Genomic DNA, 16,789 nt, shown 5'->3' on the forward strand with positions numbered 1-16,789 from the left:
AGTTTACAGGTCCATTAAATCAACTGGGACAGTGGTGAGAAGAGCAAAGGGGAGAGTTATTACATTTGTGTTATTGGTCAAATACCGCTGACCTGTGAAGGACAGAAGGAGATTTCCAGCACGGGCCTAGCAAATGGAGAAAGTGAGATGGGAAGGGGGGGGGCGGCTATGTTACAGCTATGTCCTTTCTGATAAGTGAGTTTTCACTTGCCTTCAACCCCCTCCCCACTGTAATAAGAGTTGACATCTATTTGTGACATATGACTGTATCTCTGATTGCCTGGGGTGTGATAGCATCCCGACGCGGCGCTCAGCTGGTGATGGAGGGATAGCAAGAGTGAGCGATGGAGAAATAGAAGGGTTTGTGGCTCAAATGCACCGGGCACTGTGACGCTATTTCTGTGGGCGATATGGAGGGTGTGTGTGTGTGTGTGTGTGTGTGTGTGTGTGTGCGCGCGCGTGCTGTGGGAGCAGAAAAGTTGGAATGTGTACAGCTCATGTGGTTCTTGCTTTTAGATGTATTGGATGGCATTGAAGAGTAGATTAATGGTTGGATGGATGGATGGCAAATCATTGCGTATCTCAGGGACTCCATTTATTCACATCTTCATTTGCTAGCCGCTAGTACTGTTCAGTGTTGCAAGGTGCAGCAGACATGCTTCTGCGGGGCAAATTCCCCCAACTGTAGGATCCCATGGTGTTCCCAGGCCAGCTGTGAGGTATATTCCCTCCAGCAAGTCTTTGGTCAACCCTGGGGTTCCTTCACAGGTGGCCATGCCCATTACACCTCCACTGGGAAGCACACTCTCAATTGGATGCCTGAACCACCTCAACTAGGTTCTATCAAGATTAAAGAGGGGAGACAAAGTTCGACAGACTCTCTGGGAAGGTCTAGCAAATATAGAATCTTTATGGTTCAAAAATGCGTAATCCAAAGAGCAATAATTTACATTTTTTCAGTTTGTCCTGTCAATAGTTTTACAGACATCTCTTTTAGAATGGTAACGGAGAAAATGCGTTTTGGACCACAGAGGATTTTTACTTGTTTGTTGCAGTACCATGAGTAGGCAATGGGACAATTTGCCAGCAAGGTCGACTGGCATCCATGGGCAAAGCAGTGATGCGACCGAGTTGTGTTTTGTTGAACTAGTCTATGGAAACAATCTGGATTCCTGCCAAGTTCTTCATTTTGGTCAGTCACCACTACTCTCTCTCTTTCTCTCTCACCCTTTCTTATCCATGTGCAATGCTGCCTTGCAGTCCCCTGTTTGAACATGGCCTTACCAGGTAATCAGGAAACAGCTTCCTGTAAAAAAAATAAAAATAAAAAATAAAATAAAAATGCAGGGAGATGAACTGGTATTTCTTCAAGTGCCAATGAAACGATGAAATACAATCCAGGAAGGTCTTTTTTTGAGTGTAACATCCTTGAGTTTGAAGGCTTATCAGAATAAACACTGAATAGTGGTTTATGATATTATGTGGAAGGATGAAAAGTGATCACATCATTTTATCCTCTATCTTAACAATCACAAGGTAATCAGTATAAATACACCATTAATCTGTAAGGAATGTTTGCATGTATTTGACTGGACAAAGTAGCAATTTACTGAATAATGCTGCATTATGTTGCAACAAAGGTTGAAACAGCTTTTTCGCCTGAAAACCTTGCAAATTTTTGCTCACTGCACCTTGGAGATACTTCCATCCTGTCTGGATGGAGCAAACCATGGCCTTAAGTTTGCTGGCCACAAACCTCAATGCCACCCACTTCACATTTAGCACATTTAACACTATTCAAGTCCACTTTGAAAGCCTCAGACACCATAAAGGAACACCAGAGAAGAAGCCATTACCCAAGCTGAATGTTCTCCATATCAAAATGAAAATCTGAAACAAGACAAGAGACAAGGTGCCACCCTGTCAACACACTGACCTTGAATCATTTGACAAATGCAGAGTATGCAGAGTAACAGACCCTAAGACCCCATACATCATCTCACACCAAGATAAATGACAGAACCTAGCTGTGAGCCTTTTTTACTTTGAACTCTGAGATGAGTCTTTATTACGTTATCTTCATGCACCACTGACTGGTACAGGTTTTTAATAGGTATGGGATGAGAAGTGTGCGTGGCTGATGACAGTTAAGCACAACACCCTCAAGTTTACAGTCCATGTCACCCAACCCTTTTGCACATAGTACAGTAGATAGAAAGGTAGTGAAAAGTTACATTTTTAAATGCATCATTCAAACATTTAGGATCAAAACGTTTCCATGATTTATGTGCAGCCTTGCAGTCAACACACTGTTCAAAGAGCAGAGGTCTGACACCGTGGTTTCACAGATCAATGGCCCCTCCTCTGCAGTGTCTCTGGCATGATAAAACGCTCCTCACTTTGTATGGATACTGAGTCTGGTTTAGAAGGTCACCAAGGTTAGATAAAAACGGATGTAGAAATGTGTTTTTTTATCAATAAATTCAGCGGCACTGACAGTTATAAATGTAGAAGTTATATGAAAGATAAGCACACATTTTATGAAAGTGCCACTTCAGTAACACCATCCGTCATGTTCCAAATGTGTTACATTTACATTTATTCATTTAGCTGACGCTTTTATCCAAAGCGACTTACAATTGCTATACATGTCAGAGGTCGCACGCCTCTGGAGCAGGGCTCTAGGGGTTAAGTGTCTTGCTCAGGGACACAATGGTGGATGTCTCACAGTGGGAATCAAACCCAGGTCTCTCACACCAAAGGCAAGCATCTTATCTATGGGCCATCACCCACCACAATTTGAACAGATTCACACCAAGAGTTCGAACACCAATTCGACATAATTTACATAAAACTATAATTTTAGCTAACTATTTCAACTATTTATCCATTTCTTTTTGCTAATTGTTTAGACCTCTCTACTTGCTTGCTGACTAGTTTTCACCCACTGTCAATAGCAACATGTAGTTTCCAGGTGTTACAGCTGACTTGATATGTGGATATATCTTTTAATGAAATTGCAGTCTCTACCGCTTAAGCTTTCAACACACCCCCTGGCAACTGTACAAGTGTGTGCACATGTGCCCCTGGTTGGGAACCACTGCTTTATAGTGTATTGTTTTTGCTTGTTTCCAAAAGCAGACTGCATTTTCATTGGTCTATTCAACTTATAGGGTTTCTACGAATAACTGAAATTGACAAGATAACAGTGCATGAAACTATTCTGCAGTTGAACATGCAGAACCATTTGTCAGTCGGTAAAACCTTTTGTGTTTCTATAAAATCTTTAAGGAGTCTTCCTAGAATATCTTGGGCCACAGAGCCAGCAAAGAACCCATTTCGTTTAATAACTTTATGTCATTCCTTTTCATTAACCTCAAACTCTGATAAAGCTCTAAAACTTTGAGCTAATAACCTTTGCAGCTAATGGTGCAAGACTGAATAATGTGAAGTCATCAGGCTTGGAAGTCGATGCTGCCTCCTGACCTTACAACCTGTAATGAAATGCATCTTCAGCCTAATGTAAAAAGGATTGCTATGATTAAATATGAGTCTTTTATTTTTCTTTGAAGTAAATTGGCAAGTCACTTCGGCTGCAGTATATTCTTTTTCATAGCAGGAAGGAGGGAAAAAGTCTTGATCCTGTTGGGAAACAGGTGGTGTCAGAGGTGTCAGACGCCAACAATCCATGGCCACATTCAGGACTCCTTTTACAGTATTGACCTTTCAACATGAGACAGTGTACTGTATATTTATGTTGTGTTGTTAGTCTCCCCAAGGGTCTAAAATGTCTTGTGCGTGTCATTCTGCCTGTAAGAATGATTTCAAAGATGCCTTTAAAGAAAAACATAAAAACACCCCTTGTCACTCAGCTAAAGGTAAAGTTTATAATCTAAAACAAACTTTCATTGAGGTGTGCTTCAGTCCACCTTGAGCCACCGTTAATAGCGAGTTAATGACGTTGTTGATGTTTGCGGAAGAGTATGAAACCTCTGTGGCAATTGTTCAAAATTACAGGTTACTATAATACGTCTCAAGACTGTTGAAATTGTCACGCTCCTGATCGGGATTCATCAAAGGCTTCTCAATTAGGAGACATCTCAGCTGACACCGGAGAGCTTTTCCATCTAATGAAGTACCTCACGTTATTGCCCTGCTGGTAAATTATTCAACTAAACTCCTGACGGGGGGTGGATGGAGAAAAAAAAGAAGTCTGCTCATCATTTTCAATTCATCACCTTTCTTCCATATTGCCCTCCAGATCACAGAGAATATTCGCCTAATCAGATTTATGATTTATCCCATTTAAATTCAGTCGACTTTCTCAAACGCTGAGAGGTGGTGGGTGGAAGAAGAGAGACGGAGGGAGACAGACGGAGAGAGAAGCAATTTATAATCTACTGAAGAAAGACACCTAGTGTGGGTGACCTCTATTTGAATGAATAAAGATTGGCTCTTTATATGTCCCACTATTGTGCCATTTCTAATGAACATAAATTATTAACACTTACTGTCTCAAACTCAAAAATCGCAGGGCAGCTTCCCCTGATATGTCTTATTGTAGTCAAAATAAGCAGATTTCAAAATCAGTAATGGTGGTACAAATACAAAGCTAGCAGACTACTGAGTTATCATGCTATATTTTACAGCTTATCAGCATTTTACCATAGTTGATAATCATGGTATATTATGTTGTATGGACTGTGCAGGAGGACAAAATATCTCAAAATCAAATAATAATAATAATAATAATAATAATAATAATAATAATTATAATAATAAGTGTCTACAATTTAATAAAGTGAGGGTACACACGCACATGTAAGGACTGATTTATTCATCTCATTCAATTTATTTTCAAGTTTCTCATTTGCTTGCTCATTTTTTATTCATATTTTTTAAAGATCTCATCATGATCTCAACATAACGGCATTTATTTGGTTTGATTAGTGTTTTTTGGATAAAACATTTACTACTGTTAGTTTCTTTTGACATTATCATGTATTATATTTATATATTTATTTATTGCTACTCAGCCTGTGAAAAAAGTTGTGTAATGTTTTCTGTGGCTGTGGAGGGAGAGTTCTTAAGTCTCAAAAAAATCATAAATTGGGCTTGAGATGGACTACCGTTAAACTTCAGTTAATAGCCAAGTCCCAAATAGCCGCCTACCTCCTTTACTGGCCTGGTGTAGGAACACATTTTGACAAATAAACGCAGGTCTCCATTAAACGCCTGGTCTGGTTTTTATAGAAGTTCTTTGGATGTATAAAACCTCTTAAACCCTGCCGAGTTGCCCTCTTTAGTTGTTTCTAAGCTGCTTAAATCGTTAATACAACTATTAATGTTTAAACGTGATCAGTATGTCAGTATGAACATGCTACACATCATCAGATTCTCCACAATTCAATCGTTCAGTTCATTTAACAGAAACAACAAGCCCCAAAGTCTTATTCTTATAGCTTTACTGGTGTAACCAGCATGGTACAAGAGATGAAGTGTTAACTCACGTTACCTTTGAAGCACTTGTTAAGTCTGAATGTGTCCGTTCATTGATTATTTATATTCCTTTAGTCTGTAAGGGTCCACCGATCAAAAGAATCAAAACAGCTTTTCATTAAAATGAATCCAAGTTGTGAATCCCCTCATTTGAATATTTTATATTATTAAATAATTTTTAGACAAGTTATATTCTGTTTGAAATAAATAAACTGTTTCATAGTAAACTGTTTCATAGTAGCCTATTTCAGTTTCGTGCAAGAGGAATTAAAGGCCTGTCCCAAATATAGGCAGGGTCAATTCAGTCATTTTAGCTAATAAAAGCCTGGGCTATTAAAGTTTTACGGTAATTTATTTATTAAAGTAATATTCGAAAGAATTCAGTTTCCACCATTTAAAGATTTGGGTGCATGGAGTTAAAAGATTGAGTATTTAACATGTAGTAGGGATGTAATAAAAGTTGAATTGTTGGATCAAGTGTTTTTGAAGTTAACTAAAAATCAAGTTCTCATAATCTCTGCTGCTTTGATTTTAACTATGCTTTTTTAAACTGTCTCTCACAAGTCCTCTAAGTTTATGGAAATGTAAAACAAAACAGTTGGAGTAAGTATAATCGGGGCAACCAAGGAAAAATCACAGAGTTTGCATTACACTGTTATCTATATGAAGATGCAGAGTTACAGACTTTCTATAACCATAAATAAATGCTATGAGTTAATCCAATGGAGTCTGCAGGACAGCAATGGTCCTTAGCACAAAAGGATGTGGTGAGCAAGGAGATTTCCCTAGCAAATGTGAGAGGGTTTATGTTGAGCCTAAGCAAATCATGCCATAGCCTTGGTAAATAATGGTAGCTGTTGAACTCTTATGCAGTAAGTGAACGTCATGGGCCATTTTGTGCAAAATGAAGTGGATTAAGCTAAAGAGAAACCCAGGTGGGATCCCCTTAGAGACAAAGCATAACATTTCACATCGCATAACACAGAGTCAAGTGTATGAGGAGGCAAAAAAGAGAAGAGCTTAGTATTTTAAATAAGATGAAGCTGGAAGTGTGGGTTTGATTTAGGGAATCAAACCCATGCTTGTGCAGAGAGGGGCTCAGGTAATGACAGCAGAGAGACAATTTCATTTTGGCAAAATGTATGCTCAATCAAAGACAAGAGTGCAGGCCAAAACCAGGTGGGCAGACATAAAGCAGACAGGACACCTTTGACTGGCGCCAAGGAGATATCCCCCCTCTACCCATTATACAACTGTGAATTACAAGAGCTATTTGAAAAGGACTGTGCACAAGCTGATTGAAGTCTCGGGACAGACGCTGCAGAACATCGAAATTCACTCCAGATTTTCTCTCCTGCCTTGGTTGCCGGGGTCTCACAGGGGTTTACTTCATTTCTGTCATACAGATCACAAGCTTATTTCTCCAACTCCAAGACTTCTACCAAGCAAAGAATAACTTTCCCAAAAGTATTTTATAGTGTGAATCACACATTAAAAGTTCAAATACATTATGTTCTTGTGGGACAGGACAACATATTGCAAATATGTGAATAAACTCAAATATAAAACTCTCATCACTTATTGGAATAACAAATACACACACACACGTTATTTCAGTGTTAAGGTAGCTATGTTTTATGTGCAAGCACTGGGACAAGTACACTAGCAGGAATAACAACTAACTGGATGAACGCCATTGAGTATTTCTGCAGAATGTCACTGAGAACATGCCAGAAAAACACTCCTCATGTGCAATAACTGTTAAAGCATGCTAAAAGTTATGAAGCCATCTTTTATGCCTGGGGAGGTGGGGCAAACCAATATGATCAGATCAGATCCTTTTTTTCATTCTGCCTACAGCCAATATGTGATGCACCGCTTTATTTTGCAGATAAAAACGTACATGTACACTGATGCTATCCAACAGAAACACACACGCATCTAAGCTATCATTACTAACTATGGATTCACTGCTCTCTTTAATGAAATGGACAGGAGGTTAAAAAGATGTATCCATGTAGCCATGACATTTACCCTCAACTCTTCTGTTCACTTAACACACACAAGAGCCTTTAAAGATCTTGACAGCACAACTAGCCCTTAAGTGATGGGGGTTATTTGTACAAACCTCTCAATGATTCAAAATACTCTCTGACCCCTGTCCCTTTTGTCAAATTGCTTGGTTTGTCTATCAATCTGTAGTCCTCATCTTAAGCAAAGACGACACATAAAAAAATTGTTTAATCATTTGTACCACTTTTGTTTTATATAATAATCGAAAGAGATGTCAACATTTTTAAACAAAGTATATTTTCAGAACAGCACGGCATGACAGAAGTCCGTTTTCCCACTTCTAAATTGGATTATTGAAAAGTTCGCCCGCTGAGTGTGGAAAGAGGGGCAGGCCTGCGGAAAATGTTCTTCACCACGAGGAATCTTCTGGGTGACAGAAATCACGCTGGCCACCGTGCCAGGATGACAAGACTGAACACAGACACGCGCACACTCACAGAGACATATGTGCTGTCCACGCAGGGAAAAGGCACGAAATGTGAGTGACCATGTACACACTCGATCACACACAAACAACTAAATATCAAACATAAATGTACACACACATGGCTGGGCTCCGTGACAATAGAAAAGGGTGTGAAATGAGTCCAGGGCATGTTGCACTGTGGGGAGGCTTTTAACACATGCCTGGACACCGGCAAGCGGTCACGGCCCCTTACTGTGAGCTATTCAGAAGTTCTGGCTGATAAACAACAGATGTCTGCATGTATTGTCCAATCATTTTTTCATTAAATGTATAATCTGTTTGTACGTTTTACATTGTTTAATGCATGTACGGTACATAAAGTTCATTAATTATGTCTGTTTACTAAATTGTTAGATGTGCTTCAGGTTCATGCATTTAATATGTTTATTATGCTGTGTGATACATGTGTTATTTGTTTGGTCAAATTTGTATGTATTTGTATCTATCCATGATTTCTTCATCATTGCGTTTGATATGAGTATATTCATGTGCACGTTCATTATATAATTTGTTATATATAAACACTGATTTGTTCATTGGTTGTATCATTTCATATGCTCCACATGTCATTATATGTATGACTCAAAATATCTTCCAATACATTGTCCATTAATATATTAACTTATCCTTGGGGCCTATTTTCCTAGCCACTAAATAATATGTATTGCTTATTCAATATATCATGTTTTATATGTTATGTACTGTTTGTTTATATTTAATGAGTGTATTACTTCTTTGTTAATGTGATATCTCGATCACTGTACTAAATGCTATTCTTATAGCAGCAATGATGGCAGTTGCACAGATGGAGTATTAAGATGTTGAACTCCTTTACCTTTTGTGACAATGTATTCATCACCCTCCAACACATCATGCAAAATATTGCGCATGATGTCAATGTGAATATCATGTAATTGTTGTACTGCTCCACTTTGACTAATCGGTGTAATTTGTAAAATGCCACAACGAAGCAATGACAGTCATCATGCTGTACACGAAAGCAAAGTTTGATTAAAATCCAATCACTGGCATCCCAGATATTGCGCATGACATTTGGATAGACAGACCGGGGTCAATCCATAGTCTCTCTTCTAATTTCATTGTGGGGGACAATTATAAAGGTGCTCTAATCTTTTTTCATGTCTTGGCTTATTGCGTGTCCGCTTGGTTTGACTACTGCTTGGTGTCCTTGAGGGGTGTTATCAGCATTTACCTTTTCTCAAGAGGAAAAATGGCAGTCTTAACAAATAAAATGCAAATCCACATGGGTTACACCTGCCTCATGTGTGAAAGCCAACACTCGGCACACAGTTTTGAAGTTTAGACAAGTCAGTCACCTTTGTTGTGTGAAGGTTATCTACTCATCTTTGAGTGTGACCTTTACTACCAAGAAATGTGTCTATCCTCTTATTCATTCGGCAGTTGGCTTTTAACTATTAAACTGCTATAAAGGAGAAGAGTCAAGGTTCAGATGAAACCAGCAAAGGTGAACCTTGAAAAATAAATAAAGAGAATATGTCATACAAAGCCATCAGACACTATCCATCTTACAATTTACTTGAAAGGTTTGAAAGAGTTACAGTTAAGTGTATATTAAGTTCTATAAGCACTAGGTCTTGGCTCATTCATTCATTTTCCATTTGATTTAATAGCTTAATAATAACTTGATGATAGTGATAGCGACTGACATTTTCAAGTACAACCTGGCAGCTGCTATGATGATCATCAGTTTTAATGGTTGCTTTTGGCACACAATTTAAAGTAAGCTAATAGACTTATTGAATGGGGAGATGGCATATTATAGACATTGTATTTAGTTTTGGTTGGTTTTGTTTTATTTTCACAATTTATTACCAATAGAAAAGCATTTATCATCAATTCTATAAGCTCAGGTAGGGATGGGCAATGAGGCCAAAAATGTTATCAGAATAAAAAATAAATCACTTGATATTTATCCCGATACATTTCAAATCATTCAAGTTTAAATGCAGATTTTTCCTCCTGAGTAAAAGTTGAAGAAACCAGACGGTAAATTGTGGTTTTAAACTTTTCTTTATGGTCAGAACATGACAAAAACTTGCCAAACAGTGGATCACTTAATAATTATGATAAAATCCTTTTCCAACAAATATGCCTGAGTAAAATTCTTCTCTAAAATCTTTTTTTAGTCCTTTTTCTCAACAAAATAAATAGAAAAATAAAGTGCTAATTCATTCGTGATTGAAATAGATTAAATCAAACATCTATTGAATATTTGTTATATTGTTATTCAGAAAAATTAAAATTGTTGTTATTGTTTTATTTCCCAGCCCTACGCTCAGGATTTTGTGGCTACAGTCTTTTGGCTAATGTTAGCTACAGTTCTCTTTTTGTGCTACCACTATTTTTTCAGTATGCCAGATAAAGCACTAAACTGACTTTACATTTTGTTCGGATTAAACAGACAAGATATAATGTGTTAATTAGTAAGCTTTAAATGTGATGACAGTTGGATTGTGTTATCTTTGGACAGATCCAGGCTTCCTCTGTTTGTAGTATTTGTGCTAAGCTAAGCCAAATGGCTGCTGGCTGTAGCTTCATATTTAGCGTACAGACATGTGAGTGGTCTCATTTGAACTCTCTGCCAAAAGTAAGTGTAGATCCCAAAATGTCAAACTATTTCTTTAACTTACCAAATATTTGGTGATATATATGGGTTTCTTGTGTACAAACCAGCCAGGGAGCAAAAGCACTTTGGTAGCCGGTCAGAAGACTGTCGTCAACCACTATAATCAACATAGATTACGCATTGTTTGTAAATTCTTGTTGACTCAATAATAAACTGCCATTTCAGAGTTGGATCTGTTTGTTTGTGTGTTATTACGCATATTAATATAACATGCGTGACCACGCTGCAGGTCAGCGACACCGGACCTTATGTTGTTCAAGTGGGCTGCTAGCCAAAAAGCTAAAGGAAGAATTGAGAAAGAGGGAGAGAGCTGTAAGTCCTGCCATTAGGCCTAACTTAGCTGTGTCACACTCAGAGATGCAAAGAACATTGTCTTCCGTTGTAAACTTTGTGCGACCAGCAAAAAGCTTTCAACCACAAACAATTTTGTATTGAAGCATCTGCTAAAGCAGCACAGCTATGTGAAACTCCGGCCACTACTGCAAGTGAAGCATCCACTCGGCAGGGAGAGTGCCGTTAAGCTATGGATTCAGTTTTGATTCATGGCAGGATACGAATTCCATATTCAGCAACGTTTTGCGTTTTGTAAAAGCACTGAATACTTCTCTTATAAATGCATGTGCAGACACTTGCTTGATTTTTGTAAATGTCAGCCAGTGGCATTAAAAAACCTTTTTGTTTCGTAAAAATCCTACTCATTGCTGCTGTTATGAATAAGCGATTAGTTCAAATGTTGGGAGAGACCTGCTTGTTTTATTTTGTTTTTTTATATAGCCTATATCCATGGCCTATACGATACAGCATCCCCTGGTCTGAGAGGCTGCAGTGTTTTCAGTTCGGCTGCTTGTTGACTCCTCAGGTTAATTATTGTTCCAGTAAAGTGGATTCATTTCTAAAATGCGCTGCTGAACAGGTTTCCTGTCACTTTCATGGATGGGTTGCGGTGGTGAAAGTAACTGTAATGTAACAAGTAACGTGACTATTTAGTTTTAATACCCAGTAATAAGTAATGTAATATTGTTACTTTTTAAATGAGTAATAAGTAAAAAGTAACTCTGAGTAATTTGCCCAATACTGCTGCTAGATATGCCATATAAACTGATATGCCACAAAGACAGAGTACTGCTTGCTGCCCCCTAGTTGCGCACACATCTCTGTGATGACGTTACACAGAAACGCATCTATACACTCAGTTGCCAGTTTATTAGGCACACCTATTATCAAACAGAGAGGTGTAATAGAAACACCTATTTTATTTTGTATTTTACCTAGGCGCACCTAATAACTGAGTGTAGATTAATAAATATAGTGGAGGATCTACCTACTGTGCAATGTCTCTACAAGTATGTAATCCACAAGCAATATCACATTCTTGCAGTTTTTTTTTCAGTCTTTCTTCCTTTTGGCTGTGACTGCACTTGGTTGTAAAGTGTGCACATTTTGGGGGTGAATAAGAACATGTGAAGCAAAGGTCTTGAGTTTATAACCCAATTCTGATTCACAGCATTGCTGCTAAAGTGCCTCAAAATTGGCATGAAAGAACTTTCCAGTTTTCCTCTCTCTCTTTCTCAGCTAAATATCTCTGAAAGTGGTGCCTATCCTGAAAATAGAAAATCTGAACATAAACGACTGCTCAAAAGCACAAATCCAATGCCAAAACTTTGCGGTTTAAGCCTCGGTAGGCACTGTGCCTCTAATTTGTCAGTACAGTTTAAATTATACGTGAGCTTCCTTGAATAATGATTTTTACATACTGTATCATAAACTAAGGCTGCATTAGGATTAAATGAGACTGAGTATTTTGTAAAATATGGTATAGTCTAAATTTACACAAAGAAGCAAATGATGAATAAATTAATCTGATTGTCATGCGTGTAGTAATACCAATGTGATATTTTGTTTACACCCTCAGGGAAAACACTTCATGATCTATGCTAACACACAAACCACAGATTGCACTTCTGCCAACACCAATTCATCACTCATCTCCATTTTCACAGGAGAAGTGGGTAGTGAAGCTAATCTTAAAAATATCTACTTCAACCTTAATTAGATTTGCTTTATTCATATTTAAACTTGTGTAAAATGTATTTGTATGTGTATTAAAAGCTACGCACAAGCCAGTCACTCCAATCTTTCCAGTGTTTTTGGCCAAATGTAGATTTGCAAAAAGAAAAATGCAACAAGATACTCTGGATATGGAAATTGTACTTGAGTGTACTTCAACTTTAAGGCAAGGCAAGAGGTTTAAATTTTTGCAATTGTTGTAATAAAGTATTTCTATATTATTTCTAAAGCTAAAAAAATAAGACTTTTATTTAGGTTTAGGGTTGATTGTAATGCTTCGTCTCTCTTATGAGTGCTTGCACTTGAATATCCTAAAATATCCACCTCTACTGCTCGATGAACTTATACTGCCTGAGTCTATTAAACCCCCGGCTTAGCAGGGCCTGTCTGACAGTGGAGGGCAGATGGATTTAAACCTCTCTATAACCCTGTCAATGAACAACTTCACTTCACTATATGTGTGTGTGTGTGTGTGTGTGTGTGTGTGAGAGCACCAGTTCCCATGTGCCAAGCGTGTGAGTGCATGACTCACCTCCAGTGATGGTCTGGGATTGCAAAAAAAGAAGGACGGGGTTGGAGGTTAATCTGAGGTTGGTACAGTTCATCAGATTCTTGAAGTGATGTGTGGCAGCAGCAGAAGTAGGCAGGTAGAGCCTGGAGAGCTGAATACAGAACTGCAGCATCAACAGCACCGACTAATAGTAGCCATCCACACTTTGTGGAGAGGTAAACAAAAGCCTGAGACATTTCTGACAGTTGGAGACATCATTAATGTTGTGCCATCTTCTTTGTTTCCATTTAAAAAGCAAAACCAGACACCTGTTAGCCATTTCTCTACTGCCTCAGCCTTTTGCAAGTAAGTACATGGCACAAAAGCAATATTAATGATTTGACAGTCTCTGCACAAAGGAAAACCCTGCATGCCATCAGTAATGACAGTTTCCAATATGTGAACTGTAATATGCAAGTACAGCATTGTTGATTGTTTGTGTGTGTTTCTTTCAGTAGTTTCAATCCAGAGACGTTCAGTAAAACACGGTGTTTGGTTTTAGAATATATTCCAGTCATAACTTGAACAAAGAAGAACAAGCCAAAAAGAGTAAACTCAAGTTAAATTCATTTTGAGCCATGCTAGCAGCATCAGCCGCCTCGACAACAACCCTCAGCTGTACTTTGTGTTCATGCTAATTAGCGTATGTTAGCATGCTAACATGCTAAGATGGTGAACATGGTAAACAACTAAATACTAAAACTAAACATCAGCATAGTAGTGTTGTCATTGTAAGCATGTTAGTACATCAACAACAAATTTAGCTCAAAGTCTGACAGAGCTGCCAGGGTGGCAAGACTCTTAGTTTTGTTAGCTAAATTACTACATAACGACAAGAGGAAAAGTCAGTTATTAAGGCTATATTACAATATCAGCAGTATGTTGAGCAGAAAACCTCAGAGAGCATTAACCTGTAAGTAAAAAAAAAAAAAGCTTTGGAATGCAGCTCAAACACTGTCATCTTTGTGTGCCATTTTGTTGAGAGGGCATGCTGTGTTGACAGCGACGGCAGAAAATGCAAAAAGCCATTCAGATTAAGAATGCTAAGCCTCCAGAGGCACTGCCTCTTCTGCCGTCATATGAAAAGACCCAGAGTGAGACCTGGCATACACTCTGTTGGATTACAGGGGAAAATGCCTTCTATCAAAAAAATTATTACAGCACCTCTTAGCCACCGTGCATGCAAAGAGAAAGCTGAATGAATGAATAATTATGGCAAGGAGACGCCGGAAGGAAGGTGAGGCAGAGGAAGAAAAAGGAGGAAAGGGGAGAGTGAAGGGGTGGTAGGTTTGCAAAACAGGTATTTAAAGTCTGAAATTCATGAATAGTGCAGTATTCATGAACTGTATGGTTAGATATGATTTTGTCTCACAATAATGCATGCACTGATCACTACATTTCCTTTTCATACTCACCCAAAGGGCCCTTTGAATAATCTGTAAAGAAGAAGGAGGCTCAGTGAGTAAGTTTTACAAGGACTACACTTCTGGGGGAATTTTTTTTTTTAAATCACAAATAAGGCTTTATGAATACAATGAAGACTATTTACAATCAGATCAATGGAGCGTTCAAATAATTCAGAAAACGTTTGTGAAATGAATAGATGAACAAGGCTTGTATTGAATTAAGATTTTTCCTCATTTGAATGTTTTGTTTACTTTTGGGTGGAATTGGTGCAGTAAGGGGCTCCACATACAATGCAATTCAGTTTCCACAGGGAGCTCAATTTTATTGATTTCATTTTGAGTAAAATGAATAGCTCCTCATACCAACGGTGCTGTTCACATTATGTTAAATGTAGGACTGAACTGGTAATGGCGTGTGAGAGGACTTTGGGGTTATAACTTCAAGGCAAACTTCTACAGTACCTTGGATAGCAATATCAAATTTAACATCAGCTGTAGATATTTAATACAGCTACCATCGCATATAAATCAAAAGAAGTATAGCAAGTTAGAGTATAACTAGAATTGTTTTATACAAAACCCCACTTATTTGTTGCTCATTGTGAATAGTGTGCCCTGGCCAATGTTTGTACAGTCTTTCATGAACACAACCAAGGCGACAACTACTCAACCAATACTATAATAAGCATTTTTTCAACTTTATAAAGCCATCTTATGTTCACAGCAGGTGACAAATGATTCTTGCACTATTTTTAAAGTCAAACACAGCGCTTTTAAGACCTCAACAAATACAATTTCAGACCCAAAAAATGTCAAAAACAATTTCTTTCACAGAAAAGGGAGACAATTTATTGAGTCCTACTTTGGAAAACAACTCTTTTCCTTTCTTTTGTTCAGTGCTGAGAATACCATCAATTCAGACTTTTCCATTTAAACAATTAACCAATCAGAGAATAGTTCAAGCATACTAAAAGTCTTAATTACGATCCTCAAAACAGCCTTTCCCAAGCCAAAAAGTTGAAAAATCTATGTACATGACTTTGTTTACATATGTATCATTGCGACTTTCATTCAACTTGACAATGAATGATGCCTGCTGACCGTGTGAGGAACCCACAGCACCTCAGCCCTTCGTGTATCTGGCGTTACACAAAATTGCTCAATGCCAAATGTTACGAGGGAGTCGGACGAAGTTTGTGGTATGCCAAGTGCAAACAATTAGCATACCCCCATGACTTGTCACTGCATACCGCTGGAGCTTTTCAGATTTCATGTGGGATTCAACTGCTTTCACTTCCATGGTCCCTAACGTGGAAGTCTTTTGGTATTAATTACGCCTTGCTATGTTTCCTGCTGGTGCCAACTAGAGATGTATCTACCGCCAACCATTTGTCATTATACTTGCATCTCCTTATCTTGACTCATCCCTAGCTCATTAGCTAGCTATAACACCCAGACGCCAATGGATGCAGCTAGCTAATGTAATGGTGCAGTCTCACATTGTCTAATGTTAAGTTAATTAAACAAAGACACACTATTGGACATTTTACGGTAGGCTACAGTGTGTGACAATTTTCCCATTAGCCTTGAATGTACCGTCTGCAAATTTAATACCTACAGCAAATTTACAGTAAATTTAAGACAACTTATGACCTTTGTTACCTTTTAAGGAGCCATGGGAACCCAGATGACAAGCATGAGTGCACTTTCCAACAGATGTGGAAACATGTCAAATGCAGAGTTAGATTTTAAAAATACAACAAGCTTCTTGAAAAATAATGACTTTAAAACTTCTTGTGACTTTTGGGAGGGTGGTTGATGTAATTGCTCCCTCTACAAATCTGTGCCCACTAGGGAGAAAACAAGTAACAATTTTTGTTCAATTCAAAACAAGGAAATACAGCACAGTAACAGTAATGATTTCGTCTGTAACAATGGGTGCATTTGCTGCAATACCAAAACCACACATATTCAATAATCTTCCAACGACTACACACACAAATTGTACCTCAGATGGCAGAAAGCACTCTTCCAGGCTGCAGCACCTGCTTGCAAAATAA

At 38.1% G+C, this 16,789-nt stretch overlaps 1 long non-coding RNA gene across 1 annotated transcript; it reads right to left on the minus strand.

Moving 5' to 3' along the window:
• Positions 1-883: 883 nt before the first annotated feature.
• On the minus strand, positions 884-14,766 carry LOC119918337. Its single transcript, XR_005447422.1, has 3 exons — positions 14,739-14,766; positions 13,306-13,435; positions 884-1,306 (listed from the first exon to the last, which is right to left on the minus strand). It is a non-coding gene; the product is annotated as an uncharacterized LOC119918337 (long non-coding RNA).
• Positions 14,767-16,789: the final 2,023 nt, after the last annotated feature.

This window comes from Micropterus salmoides, unplaced genomic scaffold (assembly GCF_014851395.1).
Source record: "Micropterus salmoides isolate LMB-PRFRI ecotype aquatic unplaced genomic scaffold, ASM1485139v1 Ms_hic_scaffold_23, whole genome shotgun sequence".
Classification (NCBI taxonomy): domain Eukaryota; kingdom Metazoa; phylum Chordata; class Actinopteri; order Centrarchiformes; family Centrarchidae; genus Micropterus; species Micropterus salmoides.